This window comes from Microcebus murinus, chromosome 1 (genome assembly GCF_040939455.1).
Source record: "Microcebus murinus isolate Inina chromosome 1, M.murinus_Inina_mat1.0, whole genome shotgun sequence".
Taxonomy (NCBI): Eukaryota; Metazoa; Chordata; class Mammalia; order Primates; family Cheirogaleidae; genus Microcebus; species Microcebus murinus.
Genome location: NC_134104.1, coordinates 72,059,999 through 72,082,199, shown reverse-complemented (window position 1 = coordinate 72,082,199; position 22,201 = coordinate 72,059,999). Strand labels below are relative to the sequence as shown.

Sequence of the window (22,201 nt, the reverse complement as noted above, 5' to 3'; positions counted from 1 at the left end):
GCGCCACCATGCCCAGCTATTTTTTTCTATATATTTTTAGTTGTCCAGCTAATTTCTTTCTATTTTTAGTAGAGACGGGATCTCGCTCTTGCTCGGGCAGGTCTCAAACTCCTGATCTCAAACGATCCACCTGCCTTGCCCTCCTAGAGTGCTAGGATTACAGGCATGAGCCACTGTGTCCAGCCTCATTTTGAATTTTAAAAAGTATATTTTAAAAGGTATTAGTAACTAAATGTTGATAAAAATGATAAGTTAATAAACATTGAAATTAATAAGAATTCCTAATGTCAATAAAATGGTGGAAGTATAACTTGCTCTGGACAGAGAGGTTGCTATGGTTTAAATGTACGCTCCAAAACTCATGTTGAAACCTAGTCCCCATTGTGGCAATATTAAGAGGTGAGGCTTCTAAAACACGATTGAGTCATGAGGGCTCTACCTCATGAATCGATTACTCCATTAATAGATCACCATAGAGGAGAACTGGTGGTTTTGTAAGAAGAGGAAGAGAGACCTGAGCTGGCATGTTAGCACACTCAGCCCCCTCGCCACTGTGCCCTGCACCACCTCGGGACTCCACACAGGCCCCACTGGCAAGAAGACCCTCACCAGATGTGACCCCTAGACCGTAGACTTCTCAGCCTCCATAACTGTAAGAAATAAATTGCTTTCCTTTATAAATTACTCAGTTTCCAGTATTCTGTTATAAGCAACATAAAATGGACTAATACACAGAGAGTTCTTGACAGGGATCTGGCTAGTCAAGAAGGCATTACCAAGGTTCTCTAATACGAGAGTTCACTGAGAAGATATTAAATACAAATGCCCCTAACTTTTGATTTAGAAGTCTACAGGAGAAATAGCTTAAGTAAAGAAATTTTAAAAATAATTTTATGCATCCAGTTGCACATGATACTAATATGTATTAATTCTACATATAAATGATTTTCTAAAAATGTAAACAATTTAAATGTCCAGCCATATAAGCAAAGTGCTTTGTAGAATCTGCACAACTGTCATGGCTCATGAAAAGCTTTCAGACACATTAAAAAGAAGATGTATGGAGAGTTTGTGAAGACACGAAATCACACTCACGTTATTGTGTCAAGTGAAAAGGGCAAGCTGAAAAATTACAACTATAATAAATTCCCAGGTATATAAGAGGAGCAAGAACATCAAAAGGACTAGAAAGGAGCAGACCCAACTGTTCAAAGTTGTTATCACTGATGATAGAAGTCTTTGTTGTTGTTGTCCAAGGTAATTATCAACATTTTCTATAGTGGAAAAATAAACCTTGTTTCCATTAACTGATAAGGCTGGTTATTGTTTTACTTTTTGGGAGCAAACTGTCAACTTTACCTAGTCAATCAAAAAAGTTACTATCGCATATTCTAGGAGTTGCACTCAACACCTGGGCATTCTGATTCCCAACAAACATTAGACATCTTCTTATACCAACACGGTGGCTCCAACCTAGATGGGAGCTTGTGGAACTCTGCTTCTAGAAGCTCTAGGCATGGCAGGGAATCAGCTGAAAGGATGGTGGATAAGGGAGAAGAGCCTCTGGGTAGAGACTTAGCCCCTTAACTCACTTAAATCAAAGCAGCTGCTATTTATCTGTTTTGTTCTTTGGTTTCCTTTCACAGAGGGGTCTCTGCCTTACACACAGGGATTACAAATCTTTCCCTTGGACTGAGGAGAGCCTGGTGCTAGCCCATATGCATGTGTTAAACACAGGGAAGGGTGGCAGTGAAGACAATGCAGACACACTTCTGAGAGCTCTGGCTGTTAAAAACAAAAATGTCCTGGAACTGTATGAGTAAAGCTGAAGAATAAAATGGAGGAAACAAAGTTCCCACCTCATTTCGATAGTTCTGAAGTTAATGAGAAAAGGCCCCCAAGTCTCCAGTGAATTTTAACCATGAGCTTCCTTACTATAGATCACAGTTATAATTAATATATAAGTAACAGTACAACTTCTATTTAACCTAATATAATGTTATTTTTGTAGGTGTATATTAACATAAATTCTCTTTTGGCATCTAAATTCAAACAGATTAAATCTAAATTTTTTGCTAAAGGCTATAGGAGAAACTTTATTTTGCAGAACTTTTTCTTTAGATAAATGCAAATTGGTTAAGAAGGCAATACAAAAGTTCTCTAATGTTTGAGTCTACTGAAAACATAACTTTTCAAAGAAATACTTAGCCTGGCAACAGATATTTAAGTTCAGAAGATTTAAATATCTCATGCAAATCCTAAATTCTGACTTTTTAATAATGGCCACTCTGATGAGGTGAGGCGATATCTCATTGTAGTCTTAATTTGCATTTCACTGATGACTTGTGATATTGAGCATTTTTTCATATGTTTTTTGGCCATTTGTCTATCTTCTTTAAAAAAAACTTCTGTTCATATCATTTGCCCACTTTTTGATGGAGTGCTTTTTTGGTTTTTTCTTGCTGATTTGTTTGAATTATTTGCAGATTCTCAATATCAGTCCTTTGCTTGATGTATAGTTAAAAAAAACTATAGATGCTGGTGTGGATGGGGAGAGCAAGGAATGCTTATACACTGTTGGTGGGACTGCAAATTAGTACAACCTCTATGTAAAACAGTATGGAGATTCCTCTAAGAAATAAATGTAGACCTATGATTCAATCCAGCAATCCCACTGCTGGGAATCTACACAAAGGAAATGAAATCATCTTATACAAAAAACCCCACCTGCACTCAAATGTTTATCTCAGCACAATTCAAAATTGCAAAGATGCAGGATCAACCTAAGTGTCCTTCAATTCATGAGCAGATAAAGAAAAAGTGGTATACACACACCATGGAATACTACTCATCCATAAGAAAGAATGAAATAATGTCTTTTGTAGCAACTTGGATGGAATCGGAGGACGTTATCCTGTTAGAAGTAACAGGAATGGAAAATCAAATTCCGCATGTTCTCACTTATAATCGGAAGCTAAGCTACAGGTACCCAGAGGCATAGAGAGTCACATAATGGACATTAGACACTCAGGATGGGGGAGGATAGGACGAGGGTGAGAGAAGAAAAACTACCTACCATGTGCAACTTACACTATTTGGGTGATGAGTACACTAAAACTGACACATCACCACTATTCATCCATGTAACCCAAAACAAATTTTACCCCTAAGTCTATAGAAATATAAAAAAGAAAGACAAATCTATATATACCTGCTCCAAAAATGTTTTAAAATTTTTTCAGTTAGTCAAATTTCAAAGTCTTAGGATCTTTTCCCCCTCATCTTACACGTCTGACAAATTCAACTGCACTGGCCTGGGTTCTGCTCCTGGCTCTCCGCTAATCACTAAGTAGCACAGGGAAAGTCGCTGTCCCTCTCAGGGCATCAGTCTCCAACAAAACGGTTGGGTTAGGTGAACTTTAAAGGTTCATCCACCTCTTTAGGGGCCTTTGATTCTGTAATTCCTAAATCCGTTTTTGATTTGGAAGTTAATAATTTCCTGGCCCCACAGTAACTAAAATTAGCCACAAGATGGCAGCAGAGTTCCACTTTAGCCATTCTGCTCCTTATGTGAGCGGAATTAGTGAGCAGACACCCCGAGCACTGCAAGGAAGGGGGAAAGGTTATATTGCAATTACCTGAACTAAGCATGAAGCAGTCACGCTATGTCAGGAAACACTGCTACACCCACAGAGATGAAAGTCTCCGTTTTTTATTTAAAAGGACTACATGATTGTAGCTTCATAGAAGAGAAGCTTCAGGCCTGTGTTAAAGATAAGAATACTATGCATACAAAAACTACTGTATGCCCAGTGCGTCACTGCTAGGGAATGGCAGAGCTCAAACGAGAAAACAGGTCTTCTGACGCCCAGGCTAATGTCCTGTGTCCTGTGCTTAACACGTAGCAAAGGTTTCTCAGAAGACACATGTGCGCTGACATCTTGAAGAGGCTCTCGGGGAAGCTGTGCGTCCCCAGCTTACTGCACCAGGATTCACTTGGGACACCAACTGCCACGAGGCACTCTGAAGAGTGGGCAAATCTGGACATAGTGAATCAACGGTCCCTTTTTCTATGAGTATTCAAGAGACATGGAGTTCTTTGACTAAAAATGTCAAGGTTTCTTGTCTGATGGGTTCAAGGACCATCTTTTTTTTTTTTTAACTTTTTATTTTGAGTTGATTTTAGCCTTGCAGAAAAACTGAAATATGTGCTCTCAGCACAGAGAGCTCCTGTATATTCTCCATCAAGCTTCCCCTAATGTTAACAGCTTATACAATCACAGTACACAATTACCAAAACCAACATTGGTACCATATTAACTCAGCTAAAGACCTTATTCAAATTTTACAGGTTTCCCCCTAATGTTCTTGCTCTATTCCAGAATCCTATCCAGACCCAAATTGCATGTCGTTGCTGCTTCTCCCTAATCTCATCCAGTCTATAACATATAAGACAGTTTCTCAAATTTTCCTTGGCTTTCATGATATTGGCACATTTGCAGAATATTGATTGGTTATTTTGTAGACTGTCCCACAATTTAGGTTTGCCTTTTGTTTTCCCATGATTATATTGAAGCTATGTTTTTTTCTTTTTGGAAAGAATGTGTGTACTTCTTAGGCATTATATCAAGGAGTTAATGATGTCAATATGTCTTATTACTAGTGATGTTAACTTTGATCACTTGGTTAAGGTGACACCTTCTGGGTTTCTTCAACAGAAAGCCACTGTCTTTTTATTTGTAGTTAATACATATCTTGAGGAAGAGACTCTGAGACTATATAAAATGTTCTCTGCAAACATTTGCCCACTGATTTTAGCATCTATCAGCCACCTTCCTGCAGTCATTATTACTGTGGGGCTTTCTTAATAGTGAATTTTCTATTTCCATCTTTCCTTCCACACCTATTAATTGGAATTCTTCTGTAAAGAAGAGTGGTCCCTTCTCCTCTTATTTATTTATTTGACCATTTGTTATACCAGTATAGAGTCAGGGATTTATATTTATTTCATGCTATGGATTAAAATCTAGTACTACTATTATTGATTTTCATGCTCAAATTTTTCCAGCTTTGGATATTATGAGCCTCTTTAAGTTGGCTCCTGTATTCTTTTGATAAGTCCCAATCCTTGTCTGAGCACTTCCTCATTTTTTAGTATCATAAGATGCTCCAGGTTCATCTGGTATTTCACCTGTCCCAGCCCTGGAATCGAGGGCTTCTTCAGGTGTCCTTCCTCCTTTTATTGGAGAATGCTGTTTAGAAACTGAGATCTGGTTGCTAAGTGTGCTCACTGCAGATAGAATGTCTTTGTTTCTAGAACCTCTCAGCCAATAGGTCTAAGATATATGTGTACATTGACTAACACATGCATACGCACATATCTATAATTCTCTATCTATTAAATACTACCAATTCCCATTGATACCTCTAAATCCAGTCAAATACCATAGGGCTCAAGTTAGCCTTCCTTCTTTCTTTATTTGTAACTTTTTCTCCAACAATGAGAAACCTATCAGAGGACAACCAAAAGCAGAAATTGGCCTCCACAGTCACCTACTTAACAAAGACAAAGTGTGTATGTTTAGCAAACTAAGTAGAATTGTATTAATATAAGATGGAAACTGGGCTAAGTAAAATTAAGTAGCTCTGTATCTTATAACCCAAAGAATCCATTCTGTGCTATATAACCAAGATCTATAAAGAAATGTTTGTGATAATGATTACTGCAATGTTGTTTGTAGTTGTGGGAACTGATGACAACCTAGGTGTTCATCGTTGAGGGAATGGACAAATAAAAGGTATTGGATACAAAATGTAGACTACTGTGCAAAAAACTAGAGCTGAATAGACCTCAAACACAATGTTGAATGAAAAAATCAGAAGGTGATAAATAACAATACCATTTATGTAAATTAAAAAACCACACCTGCAAAAAACATTGTCTGTTTTACAACAATATATGTATATATTTGGCATGTATCAGATGGTGCATATCGTGCTGGGGAGGGGAATGGGAGTGTGAATTGGATATAAAAGGAAAGAGTATTTTAGGACAAAATAGGAGAAATGCATTTTCATTGAACTTGGATGATTATGTATAATGAACTAAAGAGTATAATTAATTCAAATGTCCTCCTTTCAGATAAAAATCAAAATAGGCAACATATAAAAAGTCAGAGAATAATAGTACTAAATAAATATTTGAATGACTATAATTGCAATAAAGTAAAACAGGTTTTGTTTAATTATGTAGATCTTAAAACTTTAAAAATTAGTTCCTCTTTGTGTATTGGACATCTGTTGTTTTTGTCAATTCAGAATCTCTTCCTCTACTTCTAGTAACAACATCCATTTCTTTTTAGGGCAAGTGATTCTTCTAAGACTTTTAATCATAGGACACTGGCCTCCCAGGCCACAGGTGTAGTCACATAACCCAGATTTGGCCTGTTATAGCACCCCATTTCCTCTATCACAGGGATTGGTGCATGGGTAGGCACATGACACAAGATGAGAGAGTCTTTTCTTGAATTTTTAAATACTGAAGTGGTTTAAGGAAACTCTCACCTTTTTTTCTGGGTTCACAGCTGCAGCAGACTGCAGCCATGCCCAAATAGCATGAAGAAAAGAGGAATAAAGCCAATAGAGAGAAGGAGAGCAGTAGAATCAAGAGAATGTTCTGAAGGCCCTGAAGTCCCTTGCCCAGTCCTTGAAATTCCGTATCTAACCTCATTCATGCAGCTCCTTCTTTCTGTGAGCAATCCTGGTATCTGTCTTAAAATTCTCTCTTTGCTTAAGTAAAACTCAATTTGAGTTGTTGTACCCGTAATCCAGAAATACTATTGGATACAGGTTAAATCAAAGAAGCTTTCAACTACTGAGTTGACCCACAAAAACAGAGCAAAATATTACATCCATCCAATTTAAGAATGTGGGGTATAAAGAATGATGCCCTTGGGAGCATATAAGAGAACCCTAAATCAGTGGTCTGTTCTAGCTCTAGATTAGTAAGGATTGGGGACGGGTTGTTCCTGAACTTTTTCAGAGCTTCCAACCACATCCAGAGAAGAACTTTCCCCCTTAATCTGTAAACTGAATGACTGGGACACAGAAAAATGATGTACTTAAAAAACACACACCTTGTGTAAGTGTCAACGAAGTATATAAGGGGCACAATGCACATGGTGGCAGGCCTTAGAGGGCCTGGAATATCAGCTTATTCCCAGATTTCATTTCTATAAATATTGAAACAAATACAGAAAATACAAGGAAAGCACAAATTTAAAGATGTTTCTACTCACTGAGGGGAAGATTGTAAAACTAAGCTAAACAGAAAAAGCCAGAGTCCCTGCAGTGATTATGGATTATAGTTTCATTAGCAAAGTTCCAGTTCTTCTAGACCAAATCTCCTCATATGACTTTTTTTAATGGCAAAGGAATGAAAGAATTACAAATCATTGCAGAAGTTGTTCTCGTGATAGGGAAATTTAGAGGGACAGAACACACCTCCTATTGTCTGAAATATAGTCCTGACTTAACAGCCAGACAACATGCTTCCAGAGGTTCACTACTTGTAAGTCTAAAATCATTAAAGTAGATAGATACATAGATAAAATCTTGCTGAAAAATAGCCTAGGCAACTCAGCAAATAGTGCTACAAGTCTATGAACTCCCCAAAACATTGTCTAGCAGCATAAAATAGAATAAATTGATCCCCATGAGAACTCAAAGCTCAGGGAAAGGTGACACCTGTTAGTGAACACTGAGACAGACCCCGGGTCACTTGACTGGACAAAGGCCTTCCACACATGGCCTAAGCAGTGGCTTCAGGGATCACATGTGAGTTCTATACTTCAAAGGGTATGAAAATATAATAATGATGATAGCTATAATCTTGAAGCTTTATTTTCTGTATCCTTATCTAAAAGAGTACAGTGACTATCTCATTTATTCTCTGCAGTAACCTGCGAAGAAAATATTGTATTTTTGTTACAGATGGAAAAAAGTGGAGTTCAGAGGTCCCTGACTAGTAAGTGCAGATATAAATCCCAATTGTTCCTCCCCAATGCCTGACTTTCATCACCACTCTACATCACCCCTGATGAATTGCCATTTTCTCACAACACATGGGAAGCACGTGATAAATACTCGATGAATGAATGAATCAGTGGCATCAAGTCTAAAGTCCCCAAAGTCATCTGTAATAAGCCCCCTATTTATTTTGCTGATATTAGTTCCCACTGTGTCTTTCCATGGAATGACCACCACAAGTACCACACGATCCAAAAGTGCTGAAAAGAAGCTTAAAGTTTAGGACCTGAGGACAGGGAAGTAAAGTGACTTTCCCCGAGGTGGCACATGGGGGATGGGAGACGTGCTGGGCAGAGTAGAGGGTATCTGGAGGAGACTGGTGGACTAAAAAAGAAAGACTGATCCCAGCCAAATGGTAAATGGGCTTGGATGATGTTTATTCTGACAGTAATGGAAAGCCATTGAATGACTTCTGAATGGAGGCTTGATGTGATTGGAGCCAAACAGGAGCAAGTGTCTAATAAAGTGCTTTTGAATGACTGAAGTTGATATCAGACTAGATCCCAAAAAGGAACATACAGCATTTTCAAGTTAGCATAATTTGAGGAGGATTGACTTACAAAACAATTAATTATAGAAGGGAGAACAAGGTGTAGAGAAACTAGAAGGAGCGTTTAGGCACCCAGGGCTAGTCCCAGCAGAGCTGTACTAGCTCAAAGGAGCAAGAAGAGGGAGGGTCCACCCAACCCAGAAGGAGAAAAAGTTGTGTAATGCAGACTGTCTAGAAAGCAGCAGTGACGTTCTGTCATGGCCAGCCAGAGGCAGCTTCGCAGGAAAGAAACTAGAGGAATGAATACTCTGATTTCACTTTCTCTCTCCATTCCATCTCCTGTGATGAGGGCTTCCCTTTGGACAAACCCAGCAGGCAGCTGAAGCACATAAGAGCCCCTCTAAGAATTCACACAGGTCAGCCTTCCAGACAGACGGCAGAGGTAGGAGAGCAGAGAAGCAGATCTGGAGGCCCAGACAGAAAATATCTGGCCTGAAGTCTTCCGAATAATGAATAATAAATTCTGTTGCAGCATACATTTTACAATTGTTATTTATCTGTGTTAACTGAGATAGAGTGAGCAAAAACAATGATAGAATAGATGGAATTCTTGCCATTTTAAAAGATATTTTATTCTTAATATTTATGTAACACAATTATATTTATATAAAAACATTAGACTCTTTTACATCGTGGTTCAATTTTCTGTAAGTACAGCAGCTACTGAGATGGAGAGTGGACATCGAGAGAGGGGAAGAGTCAGAACTGGCTCAAAAGTGTACACAGGGTGATTTGATCTAGTGTGAAAACAAAGCTAAGGTTTATTCCTAGCAGGCAACTAAGCATGGATAATTGAAAATTAACTTCACTTACAGCCACATATTGATATTAATAGTTTAATATGCTGTTTGATCAATTACACTTTGACATAACAGAAAACTCTCTTAAATACAAATGTTGTTGTTTCCTCATCAGGACTTAAGTGATTGTAGTTTATATCATTTAACTACATACTTGATTCAATTCCTGAGGCATTGCTTTTGCACATGAGCATCCATAGGTTACATTTTTACACTACTGATAAACACACTGGCTTGTGAAAAATGTAGGCCCAAGTTCTATATTTACCTATGTCAAGAATTGATAAAATCAAAATATCCTTGGTAGGCACAGGCCCAAGATCTAGTTCCATTTTAACTCACTAATCTTGGGCAAATATCTTTGACCTTTTTAAGCAAATATCTTTGGCCTATCTAACCTCTCATGGAACACAGATATTGAGCAACTATTTTCCAAGCACCAGGTTTATCTCTGTTACTTATCACAACAATCCAAGAAGTAGGTCAACATTCAATCTCCATTTTACTGTTGAGCAAACTTAGTCCTATTAATGTAGGTTAAATAATTTATCTGTAGTCTTGCAGCTAGTAAATGATAAAGTAGGATTTGAATCTAGACTCCAACATGACTCCAGACTATGTACCATAACACTATCCTGTGCTATTGCCCCATAATAGTCTTTTGGGGTCTGAATGAAAAAACATATTTTAAAATACTGTGTAACAGTAAATAATTATATAACTGCACCGATTTTTATTTTATAAATTTCAATCTTCTTCACCACTCCCTACATGTAACTTTTCAAAGAGACTATTATATTCATTCTTGGCATAAACATTTTTATCTTATATTAATGGTTTTCAGTCCTCCTGTAATTGAGGCAAATTTTCAAATACTGGATTGTGGGACAGCATACTCGAGGCAATTAAAAGGTGAATACGGGCCGGGCGCTGTGGCTCACACCTGTAATCCTAGCTCTTGGGAGGCCGAGGCGGGCGGATTGCTCAAGGTCAGGAGTTCAAAACCAGCCTGAGCAAGAGCGAGACCCCGTCTCTACTATAAATAGAAAGAAATTAATTGGCCAACTGATATATATATAAAAAATAAGCCGGGCATGGTGGCGCATGCCTGTAGTCCCAGCTACTGGGGAGGCTAAGGCAGGAGGATCGCTTGAGCCCAGGAGTTTGAGGTTGCTGTGAGCTACGCCACGGCACTCACTCTAGCCTGGACAACAAAGTGAGACTCTGTCTCAAAAAAAAAAAAAAAAAAAAAAAAAAAAAAAGGTGAATACTAGATGAAAGAAAAAGTAAGTTAACAAAATCCAAAAAATATACCCTTTCTACTGCTATCCTAGTATTTATTTAGTTGTTCTTCAGAAATAATTTACTGTTTCAGCATAACTGCTGACTTGTACAAACTCAAAAGAAAGTTTCTTGTATTCAAGTTAGCACACAACATATTATTTGCTTTGTCTTGATGTTATGCTAAATATCTTAATTCTTACAAGTCTGTGCTTAGAACCTGCTCAGCCCACTTTTCTGTAGAATAGACATTACTGAAACAAATAAATCTCTAATTGTACATATTGGTCAAAATATGGAAGCCTAAAAGAGGCATGCTATTTGAAAAACACTGTGAACCATCATGCAGATGTGTGTTTTCATCTAAAGCTCTTCTTAACAGTTCTTCTTTCTTTGGATACAGGAAATATATTCCCTTTTGAACAGACAATGTGCCTGGACCTCCCTCTTTCTCCTCACCAGTATCTAGAGGGAATTATTTTACTTCCAAGTCTGTCTCAAGGCCATAGAAACCTACGCCAGTGTGGTACATTTTTGTAGTCCAACACCATCATTCTTTCAGCAGGCAGCAGCATCTATCTCAAGAGACAGAGCAATAGGATGGGCCCATTCCCAGCAGATCCCCACCTGCCCAAAGTCCCAGTCTCCATGCGGGTCAGGAGTGATTGCAATATGTCACCCAGTAAAAGTCACACAGTCTTACTAACACAGATTTAGACAACTTCTTTATTACAGTTACCCAACTCAAACACTTGGGAGACTTTAAGCATTAACTAATTTCTCTTTTGCCAAACAAAATGATAAATGAAAAAAAAAATGTCTACAGACTCTCCTGTCTCTCCCAGTAAACCAAAACAAATAAAGATATATTCCTTGCTCCCAAATGGTCAGTGCAAGATTGGGAGAAAAATAGAAGAATAACTCTATTAGCCTAGTCCAGTTAAACAAAACAATGTTTTACATTCTAATCATAATGCCACCTAATTCACTGAGTCCACTTTAATTGAATGCCTCCTGTGTACCTAGTTCTGGGGATTGCAAAATTTAAATTACATTTCCCATGCCCCCAAATATTGAGGTGCATAACATTTATAAAGTGATTAAAGAATACCATGAGGAAGGTTAAAGAATACAAATTATGGGTGATGAAGACTCTAGTGTTGGATAAGGGCCTGTGGCACAGATATGAGCCAGGCTGGGTTTCAAAGGCAGAACTGGGATTGGGAAAGGGAAGGGAGAAGAATTTTGTGGTTGCCATGAGGATGGTAAAAAGATAATAGCAGAGAGGACATCAGTGCTCTGGGAATATTTGGCTGGCACCAGCATGTAAAATTATTTTCTATGGGAGTAAAGATAAGGAAAGGGAATCAAAGAATGTAATGGTGACCCAGCTGAAATAATTTCAGTGCTAAGTGTCGATGATGATAGAAAGAGAAGAGGAAAAAATTAATCATACGACTTTGAAAAGGAACCTCACCATTCTCAGTCTTGTCCATAAAATCCATTATTTCTTCACGAAACCAGGGTTATGAGTTTCTAACATTCCACTCAGTAGAATCACCTTTACATCTCAACATCAATTTCCTTCTGTTTTCCTCTAGATAAAATTAAGATACTGCATATCGGTATGAGAGCTAATTCTGGGAAGTCACTTGTTGTAGCAAGGACATATGATTGCTGTGCTGGCCAGTGGGAAAAGACTATGCTGGTTAATAGAGAAGATAAGTGCTCTCTCTGCTAATAAAGAGGTCCCTAAGACAAATGGTGCTGCCAGGCATAAAAACAATAAAGGAAAAAGGCATTTTATAAATAAAATAGAGTCATCACTAAGTGCAGAAAGCAGATATCTCACAATAGGGAAACATTAAGAGAACTCTTTCAATGCTCCCTAAACTAGACCAACATAAAAAGTTCCTGTCTTAAGTCCCAATCAACAGCAATATGGAACACAGCACAAGTCATCTAGAATCTTATGCCATATATGACATACTCTATATTAAAAATAAAAAGGTAGGTTGGTACATCTTGAAACTTAGAAGGGAATCAAAACCAGCTTGACTGTACGATCTTGTGACGTTTACCCATTATTATTGATTGATCAATGTGTCTTGTCTACATGCTGAGCTAACACATATTAATTACTCTAATATCCATTTTAAAATTAAATCAAAGGAAATTGCATTATAATTGGTTAGATCTAATCATGGAGGCAGGAAATAAAGTATCACCAGTTAATGCCCCATATGCTTGATTATTATTTTTCTAAAAAACATGCTGAATTTAACCTTTCCTCAAATAAAGTAACTATAGTGCTGGCAAATGAAATTTTTCAGACATTACATGTCTTGTTCAGAACACTGTATATAACAGAAATTTCACTTCAAAGGCCTCTAGGGCTTGCTGAGTAATGACTTTAAGAGCAATCTTCAAAATAAATTTCATATAAAGTTATGTTGACATAAATTATTTAAAGAAAATCTTTGAAAATGGAAAAAGCATAAATGGCTTGAATGGTTTATTAAATTCATTTATCCTGATGTATAGGAGACACTGATTTTTCTTTTCAGAGTCTATTGAGTAGCAGTCATTATTTTTTGATAGGGTCCCCAGCTAGGTGGTTCTAATTAATCTACATTCATAAAGGTAATCCCTATATACTTTGTTTGCTTAAGGTAAACTAGGTCTATACTAATAAATTAATAATAATTCTGTGACTGCAGATTTCTTGAGTTTTGTTCAGTGGTACCACCCCGTCCCACTGGGTAGAGTCTAATTTGCTTCAGGCACCTGCTTCCCCATTGCCTTCCACCATGATCGGATGCTCCATGGCCTTGAAAGCCACATTAAAGGATTTTTGTTTCATTCTGAGTGGAATGGGAAGCCATTAAGAAGTACAATAAGTAGAAAATACATGATCTAATTTAAATTGTATGACTATCAGGCTGAAGTGAGTAAAATGGCTAGATGTCCCATTGACATAAACACTGAAGTTTTACAGATGGACAGGATTATAGCCTCCTTCATGCAGGGCCAATGCTGCCTTAAAAGGAACCAGAGGCAAGTGTTTAGCTTATGTTTTATGTTTTCGTTTGAGTTGCCAAAAGTATTAGAATCGTGAAATGTCACCTAAAATATCTGGAATTCCTTCATCTCTGGAAATTTTTTTAAATTTCTGGAAACCCCAGTAACATTGAGCCTGTGTTCCTGCCCAGAGCCAACTGGCTGCAGCTGAGTAGCAGCTGCTTCATTTCTCCATTTGGAAAGTGCTACAATTCCATGTTCGTCAGAGTTCTCTCAACTCCCCCTTGCCTAAGAGCTAGCTTACTTCATTCACTTTTCTTGCCTGTTGGATATAGCTAGATGCAGAAGCATTTATTTTGTCACCTCCTCATAGGGACCACAGCAATGAATAACAGCCACAGCCCTTGGAAGCTGTTCCCAGCGCTGCTTAAAAACCTTGGTAGAGATCATGCCAAACTTGATCATTTTTCTTGACCTGATTTATGCTCACTTATTGGCCCCAGGTGGTTTTGTCCACTTCTTCCCCCAAGACCACACCTAGACATGAAACATCAACTTATTCTATCTTAGTGCTTTTCCATATCCTCAGCCGGTGCTCCAGTTCTGTGAGCCATTACCCCAGGTCTCAAGCTCACCTGCATGGCCATGCTTCTCTCTGAAGACATTTACACTTGGAGTCTGCACTGTTCATGTCATTGCTGGGTCCTTGGAGCAGTAGGACACTGTACACACAATCAAGTGTTCTAGGGCAAAATAGATGCTCTTTAAAGTTTTTTATTTATAATTTGATTATAAATTTAAAAGTAAGGAATGTATAATATTTATTGTATATTAAGTGTAACCTCTTGGTTAAAATTAAATGAAGCCTGTTTCTAGTTTTATACTTTTACTCTTATCTGCCTAGAAAGTGTACAACTTGATTAAGTCATGAAAAATATATGCTTCTAAAAGAATGTAAGAGCATTAGGTCTCATGAATTTTAATCTATTCATTGCTCTACTGCCAGTACCTGGAACTGTGGCACATGGTAAGCTTTTCAGTACATATTTTTGTTGAATTAGTGAACGAATGTCAAGCTATCAGACATTTGGTCCAATATTGTGCTTTGGACATGTGAGACTACTAAATGGAAAAACCTGGCTGTGCTTTGGTGACAGGATCTCTAAAATAATAGAATCATAGTCTATATCACTTTCTTCCCCAAGTATCCCCAATTACTTAACTGTGAGCTATGGCTTCTAGCTCACATGTTGTTTCCCTAAGCCTATTTATGTTGAGTCTACAGTATCCTTCAGATTAATAAAATTTGTCCATTGATTATCTCCTAATAAAGGCAACACTTTTATTGGCTCTACATATAGTCTTAAAACACACCAAAGAATGCAATAATTATGAACGAATCTGGAAAATATTTCTGAATATAGAAATATAACATTCATCACTAATAACCACATATTAAAATAGATTTATCCACCTATTGCTGAACCCAAGTCTGAATTGTGCCTTCTAAACACACTCACATTCCTTTCCTCTTCTTCATTTCCCTAAGCAAAACATTTCAAATAGAACAGGTATTCATCACACTCAGCATAAAATGAAAGTCTCTCAGTCCATTAGCTCCACCTCTATCAATACCACATTGGAGATGACACCGTTGTGATTCTTTCTTCCTTTTTAGTTTCACCCAATACAGAAAACATCAACCTTAGCCATATTAATGCTACTACCATTTCACCAAATAAAATAATGAAAAACAATCACAAGAGACAGAAGTATGTTTTATGAACCTTAATTTGATATGCACCTTGTTTCACTGCTTATAGGGAATAAACTGTCAGGAAACTGAATTTATAGACTGGCCTGATTTCTAAAACTTACTTAAAACAAACAAAAAATCCCCCTCATTTGACCATTTTTTTTCTTTGTAGAGCAATACATATGAGTTTTGAAACAAAATCTGAATCCATGTGCTGTCCTTTCATGCACTAACTCCACTGATTTGATGACAAATTAATTTGCCAGAAATCAACAACTGCAGGTTAGTCACATGGAAGACTAAATTGGGGCTATTTTGGATCTGTTAGCCTTATGATGGGATGGTTTAATTTATGCATCATAGAAATCTCTTTACACCACTGCCTGTGATTACAGCAGCTCACAATACTTGCCTGCTCTTTGGTTTCACTTTATTTTGGAAAAGCCAGTAAAACAGTCAGTTTATGTTACTGATAATTTGTTGAGAAAAACTAGACATATTATCTGATTTTTTAATGTACCATGTCATTAATAATAAAAATAACAATAAAAAGAGCAGAAAATACTACTAATAAAAGACCTTGGTGAGTTTCAAATCATCAAATAAAATGTGTGTTAATTTTCTCTGTAAAAATTTTCATTTTTCCTAATAGCATAAAACCCTTTCACCTAACCCATTCTTCATTCCATGATCATCATTACTATAAAAGACCCATTTAATGGCCTAATATCCATTTCCTTTTCTTCTTTGCCAAGAGAGTCCCAGTTTTCTTCAGGGCAACAATATGCTAATCACAGGCAATTCATCATAATAAATATACTCCAAACTTTATAATACCATGCCTCAATTTCCATGCCTCACACTTCCAGAAATGAGTCTTGGGAAGGAGTCTTTGAAGGGATGTTTGGGAAACTTTTACTCCTCTGAGAAAAGAAAACTGGTGTGGCTGGCATCACTTGGTCACACTTATTGCTGGTTTGAACTTAGACTTGACATTTGCAATGGCAACAACTATCTTGAGACTACAAAGCAGCACGCACGTAAGAATATGAATGGCAACATTCTAAGGAAGCCACAGTGGAAAACAACTCCTAGGTCCTGGGTGATCCTGGATGACTTTACTGAGTTCTGTGTGAAAACCAGCAAAATGCCTACTTTCAGACTTTTCAGTATTTGAGAAAAATCAATCCCCACCTGATTAAGACACTTACTGAAGTTTTCTGTGAGTTACAGCTGAGCCCTTTCTAAGTGGTAACAATTATCATGTTTCTCTGAAAATAAGACAGGGTCTTATTTTTATTTTTCCTCAAGAAGACACCCTAGGGCTTATTTTCACGGGATATGCTATTTTTTTTAAGTACGGTACAACAATCTACATTTATTCAAATATAGTTAAGTCATCTTCTTCTGGAACATCATCATAACTCTCCAAACCCTGAATTCCATCTTGAATTTCTTGTGATTCTATTTCCTTTAGAACCATTGGCCCCAATCTCTCATGTCAAGCAATAGAGCTCTCATGGACCAGATGAGAAGGGCTGCTCCTCTTTCTTCTTTACCACTCTGCTACGAAATGCATGGGTTGTGCAGATATGCTGCATAGCCACTCCTATCACTAAGTCTTATTTTCGTGGTAGGGCTTTTATTGTGTAAATGATTAGAAATCCTGCTAGGGCTCATTTTATGGGTAGATCTTATTTTTGGGAAAACATGGTATTTTTCTTTAAAATAGCTTAGAGCTTCTCAAAAATCTCCCCTTGTTTCTTGCCTCTCTCTCTCTCCAAATCTAGATTCCACTGTAGCTCTCAAATTGCACCCAAATTGTTTAGGACTCTCCAAATTCTCTCTACGACTCATTACAGGCCTTTGTAAATGGTTCCACCTTCATCAGTGAATTTCTTTGCCATCCTTATTTTTCCTTATCAAGTTATGTGAGTATACACATATTCCATGACTCAATAAATCCACTCCTAGAGAAACTCCCATCAGAAATGCATCTATATGTTCACCAAAGACAGACACAAGATTGTTCATGAAAGCACAATCTGTAAAAACTCCAAACTGGAACAATTCAAATGGCCATCAATGGTAAAATGGGAAATTAATGAGTGGTTTGGTTGCAGCAATGAAAATAAGCAAACTACGATTACAGCTACATGCAACAATATGGGTAGATCTCACAAACATAACACTGAACAAAACTTCTAGATTCCGAAGAAGATATACTATATTATTTCATTTATTTAAAGTTTGAAAGCAAGCAAACTAATCTATAGTGTGAGAGCAAGATAATTGCTGCCCTAGCGGAAGGCAGTGACTGAGAGGAGGAACAAGAAGAGCTACTTGGATACTGGTAACGTGCTGTTTTCTAACCTATGTCATGGTCACACGAGTGTGTTCACTCTGTGAAATTACATCAAGCTGTATATGGATGATCTACACACTTCTCTATATGTAATATTTAAATAGAGTTTCCCAAAGCAAAGTTTACCCATGCTAAAAGTAGTCATTAACATAATATTTCTTCCACAATCCTTCCTCTGATTTCTTCTTCATTTCAGTTTAACATTTTCCTCTTATTCCTCCACAAAATTCTGTCTGTACTTGCCCTACGACACATATACCAGGCTGCCTTGCACTAAAACCCCCTCTTTACTCCCCAAAGGCTATGATCTCTCTGAAGGTCAGTGTCGCATCTGTGTCATCTCAAACTGCAGTGCACCAAATAGGTCAGTAAATATCTTTGCATAGAGTTTTACTTCATAACAGCTTGCTATCAAATATATGCACCAAAGATCAGTTGCTTCTGTGTGTTTTTCTGTTTTTGAGTTTTCATAATCTAATAATATGAAATTTTGAAATTCTGGAGGCAGCTGTAACATAGAAGGTACATTGGATTAAAAATGTAATGACATTGGCTGGGCGCTGTGGCTCACGCCTGTAATCCTAGCTCTTGGGAGGCCGAGGCGGGCGGATTGCTCAAGGTCAGGAGTTCGAAACCAGCCTGAGCAAGAGCGAGACCCCGTCTCTACTATAAATAGAAAGAAATTAATTGGCCAACTGATATATATATAAAAAATTAGCCGGGCATGGTGGCGCATGCCTGTAGTCCCAGCTACCCGGGAGGCTGAGGCAGAAGGATCACTCGAGCCCAGGAGTTTGAGGTTGCTGTGAGCTAGGCTGACGCCACGGCACTCACTCTAGCCTGGGCAACAAAGCGAGACTCTGTCTCAAAAAAAAAAAAAAAAATGTAATGACATCACTTGTAAACCTTCATCTGCACTACCATAGGCTGTGGAAATTTATACAGGCAACTTCACCTCTCAGATCTGTAGTTTCTTCACCTGAAAAATAGGGATAATAATGTTTGCCTCAGAAATGCTATGTGTCTCAAGGGAGTTGGTACACATAAGTGTTTAAACTCTAAAACACTATAAAAATAGAGGCATTGCTCTTCATTGTCTCAAAGTAATATTTACTAGCCTTTTTCCTGTCATGGCACACCTAGAAAATTATAATTATTGTACAGCATGCTAGAGTAAAATAACAAGGCTTCTTAGGGCTGGAGGAAAAGTTACTGTGCACTAGAAAGCTTTAGAAAACCATGAAGTCATTCGAATTAAAAATTCTGGCTCAGGTGATATCAGGACATTTTGCCTCTTTTTCAAGTAATATGAGTAAATAGAGCTCAAGGTAAGACCATGAGGTAGATTGCTCCAAATATCATTTGGAAACAAAGAGGAGTGTCATCCATCATGTAAGACCATTCACACTGCAGACTGAAATCTCCTAACCTGAATTTGGAATGCCATGTTTATTTACATTTGTATGGACCTTTTTGCTGCATGGAAATTGCAAATTTCCGTGATTACAATTTTACTAAACTCAACACAGAAGAAAAACTCTTAAGTAGCTTTTATTTATATCTTACATCTCTAATGAGAACAAATTTGTAAACTTATCAATATTTGAGCAGGAAGGAAATATTTCTTTTGCAAACTTTCTTAATAACATTTTCTAGTTAAGAGAACCTTATCATTAGTCAATATATAAATGCAACTTAATCTATTCATTTTTCTAAAAAATTATTTTTCAATTCTTTCCTTCCTACTTCCTCCACCCCATGGAGAAAGAAAAATATTATATGTATGTTAATATATATACACGTATACATATATATATGTATACGTGTATATATATACATACACACAGAGTAGGGATTAGTGTTTATTTCTTAAATTACTGAGATATTGGTAGTGGGATGGGGAGGGTAGAGAGGAAGAAATGACTATGATACATTATTTTAGCAGAGAGTTTGTTGAAATAGTCTCATTTCTCCAGTATTTCTTTCTCAAAGCATAGTATGCAAAATGATCTTAGTTGACACACAGATGAAATTGTTAAAATTACGGTTATATTAATTATTTTTATATTAGAAAAAACAGCATGCTAAACTTATGATTTTATAGCTCTTATTGCTAGGACAAAGTTAATCATTTTTTTTTTTTTATTAGGTGTGTTGACTTAAAGAAAAAGTAAGAGGACACTGGTACTTTAAGACTGGTGTTTGCCAACCTCCCCATTTGCCAACAAATTAATAAACTCTTCTTTCCATCTCCTCAAACCACTTGACCTAATTCTTCTGATGCAGCCTTGGGGACAAATGCTGAGCTTTTGGTAATGGAATTTGGGATCCCTAGGTGAGCTCATGGGTGCCCCAGTGGAATGGCACCCTGCAACTGCCGGAAGAGGCAGGAAGCAGCCCTGGGCCAAAGCCGTGGGTCTTCATGGGTAGGAGCAACTTCTTTTCAAGGTAAGAGAGCAAGGGATGGCCCCAGCAGCTGCCAGATTGTGTTTTAGCTCTGGAGAACTCCTGTCTCTGTCTCCCTGAGTAGACACAGCTACCCACAACCTGAACTGAGTTGAGGAGAAGGAAATGGATTTGGGAAATGTCTGATGTCGGGCCATTTGTTGGGTAAGTTCTCCATCATGTACACCAAGACTCTGATTCCACCCATTCAGAGAGGGTTTTGAACCCTCCAGTCCTGCAGCAGGGCATTCGTCTAGCCCTATCAGGGCACTTGTTTTGAGGTACCTTTGAGGGTAGAAGTCATGAGGTTGAGTGGAATTAGGGAACCTGGTTTGAATTCAGGTTTCCCAGAGAATTGGGAAGATTAGGCCACCCATTGGGGAGGGTTTCCCAGGGAACAGGGGGATTAGGCCACCCATTGGGGACAGGTTTTGAACCTTCCAACCATTTGGGGTGGCGTTTGTCCCCTTTGGATTCCCATTTGTTGGATAGGTCCTGGCATTTTTGTGTTGAGGATCCCCTGTATTGTCTGTTTGTTACTTGTGAGTTATTGTAATATAAGGAAGCTCCATCTCAAAGACCCTTGGGGGAAAACCTTGGCTGAATGGTTAACTTACAGTAAAGAGAATGCCCAATATACATGCTATCGTGTAAGAAGTGGCTGTTAAATGAAAATTCCCATTTGATTGACAGGCTGTGGCATTTTAGATTGTGTTGGGAATTCCCTATATTGCTTGTCTTTGCTTGTTTGTGTGAGCTTTGTACCACTACCACTTGTTTGGAGAGTTTTTGTATTGTGATACTGCTTATATGAAGTATGAGGAAAAGTGGTAGTTGGTACCACTTGTATGGAGTGTGAGGAAAAGTGGTACTTGATGGTCCTTGCTTTATTCTCAGCTGTTGGCTCTTTTCCCAGGAATTTGTTGTTTGGATCCTAATTTTGATTTGGAGGTGCAGTCTAAAGGGTCTTCTCTATTGGCTCTTCATCCCAAAATTAATCTCAATTGGCCTTTCTGTGCTTTTGCAAAAGAGCAAACTGAACTGTCTCATTTGTATTAATAGATAAATGAGATTTCTCATTTATGGAAAATAAGTGGAAGAATTGAAAATAAATCCTTTAAAGATAAAGAAAGGCAAGGAGAATAATCCCCTTCAGGCACACCCCAGTTGGTTTATGGTGCCTCTACTCGCAAGTATTTGCATAAATGGGAAGGTTCAAATGCATGGCAGGTTTTCTAGGATGGCCAATTCTTGTGCACAAGTTTTCACTAAAGGGAAAATTATATCAAGGATATTCAGACTCAATGGTCAACCTGTCACTACAGAGTTAAAATGTTGAGTCTCAGGCTCTCTGCTTGAGATAAACTCATTATTTATGGTATGCAAAATGATCTGTGTTTATAAAATTTTTGATAAATGAGGTCCTCCTGCCCCTGCCAGAATCCCACAGTCATCTGGGACGAGGTGCCAGGAGGGGCCACAGCACAGGAGTGGACCCTGTGGGGGGGAAGACTGATGCACACGGCCCCCCACTGAGCAACGTACAACAAGGGGAAGGAACGCCTGACGTCACCCCATCTTGACACCATGGGAGGAGCTAGGTAGGACACTGCCTGAACTAATTCTTTAATCCCCTGCCCATTAGGTTATGATTTAAGGCCAGGAATAGTCTCTCCTTACCCAGCAGGGAGTTCAACTTGGCCAGAGGTCACCCATAGTCAGGGCAAGGCACTTAGCATGAATCCTTCACAGCTGGTTAATATGGCCTGTAAAGTAAACTCAAAACCGTGCGAGTTCTGCTAGCTATGCCAGCCAAGGATCCTTTGAGATAGTCGAAAGGAAAGGCCACCCTAGGGTAGGGTACAATCAGTGTGCTTTTTAGACAAAAGGACATT

At 38.0% G+C, this 22,201-nt stretch overlaps 1 protein-coding gene across 1 annotated transcript in view; it reads right to left on the bottom strand.

The window, feature by feature from the left end:
• The window catches only part of FGF12 (fibroblast growth factor 12), a 503,500-nt gene that overhangs the window by 277,804 nt on the left and 203,495 nt on the right, over positions 1–22,201 (bottom strand). The gene's annotated exons all lie outside the window — the stretch shown is intronic.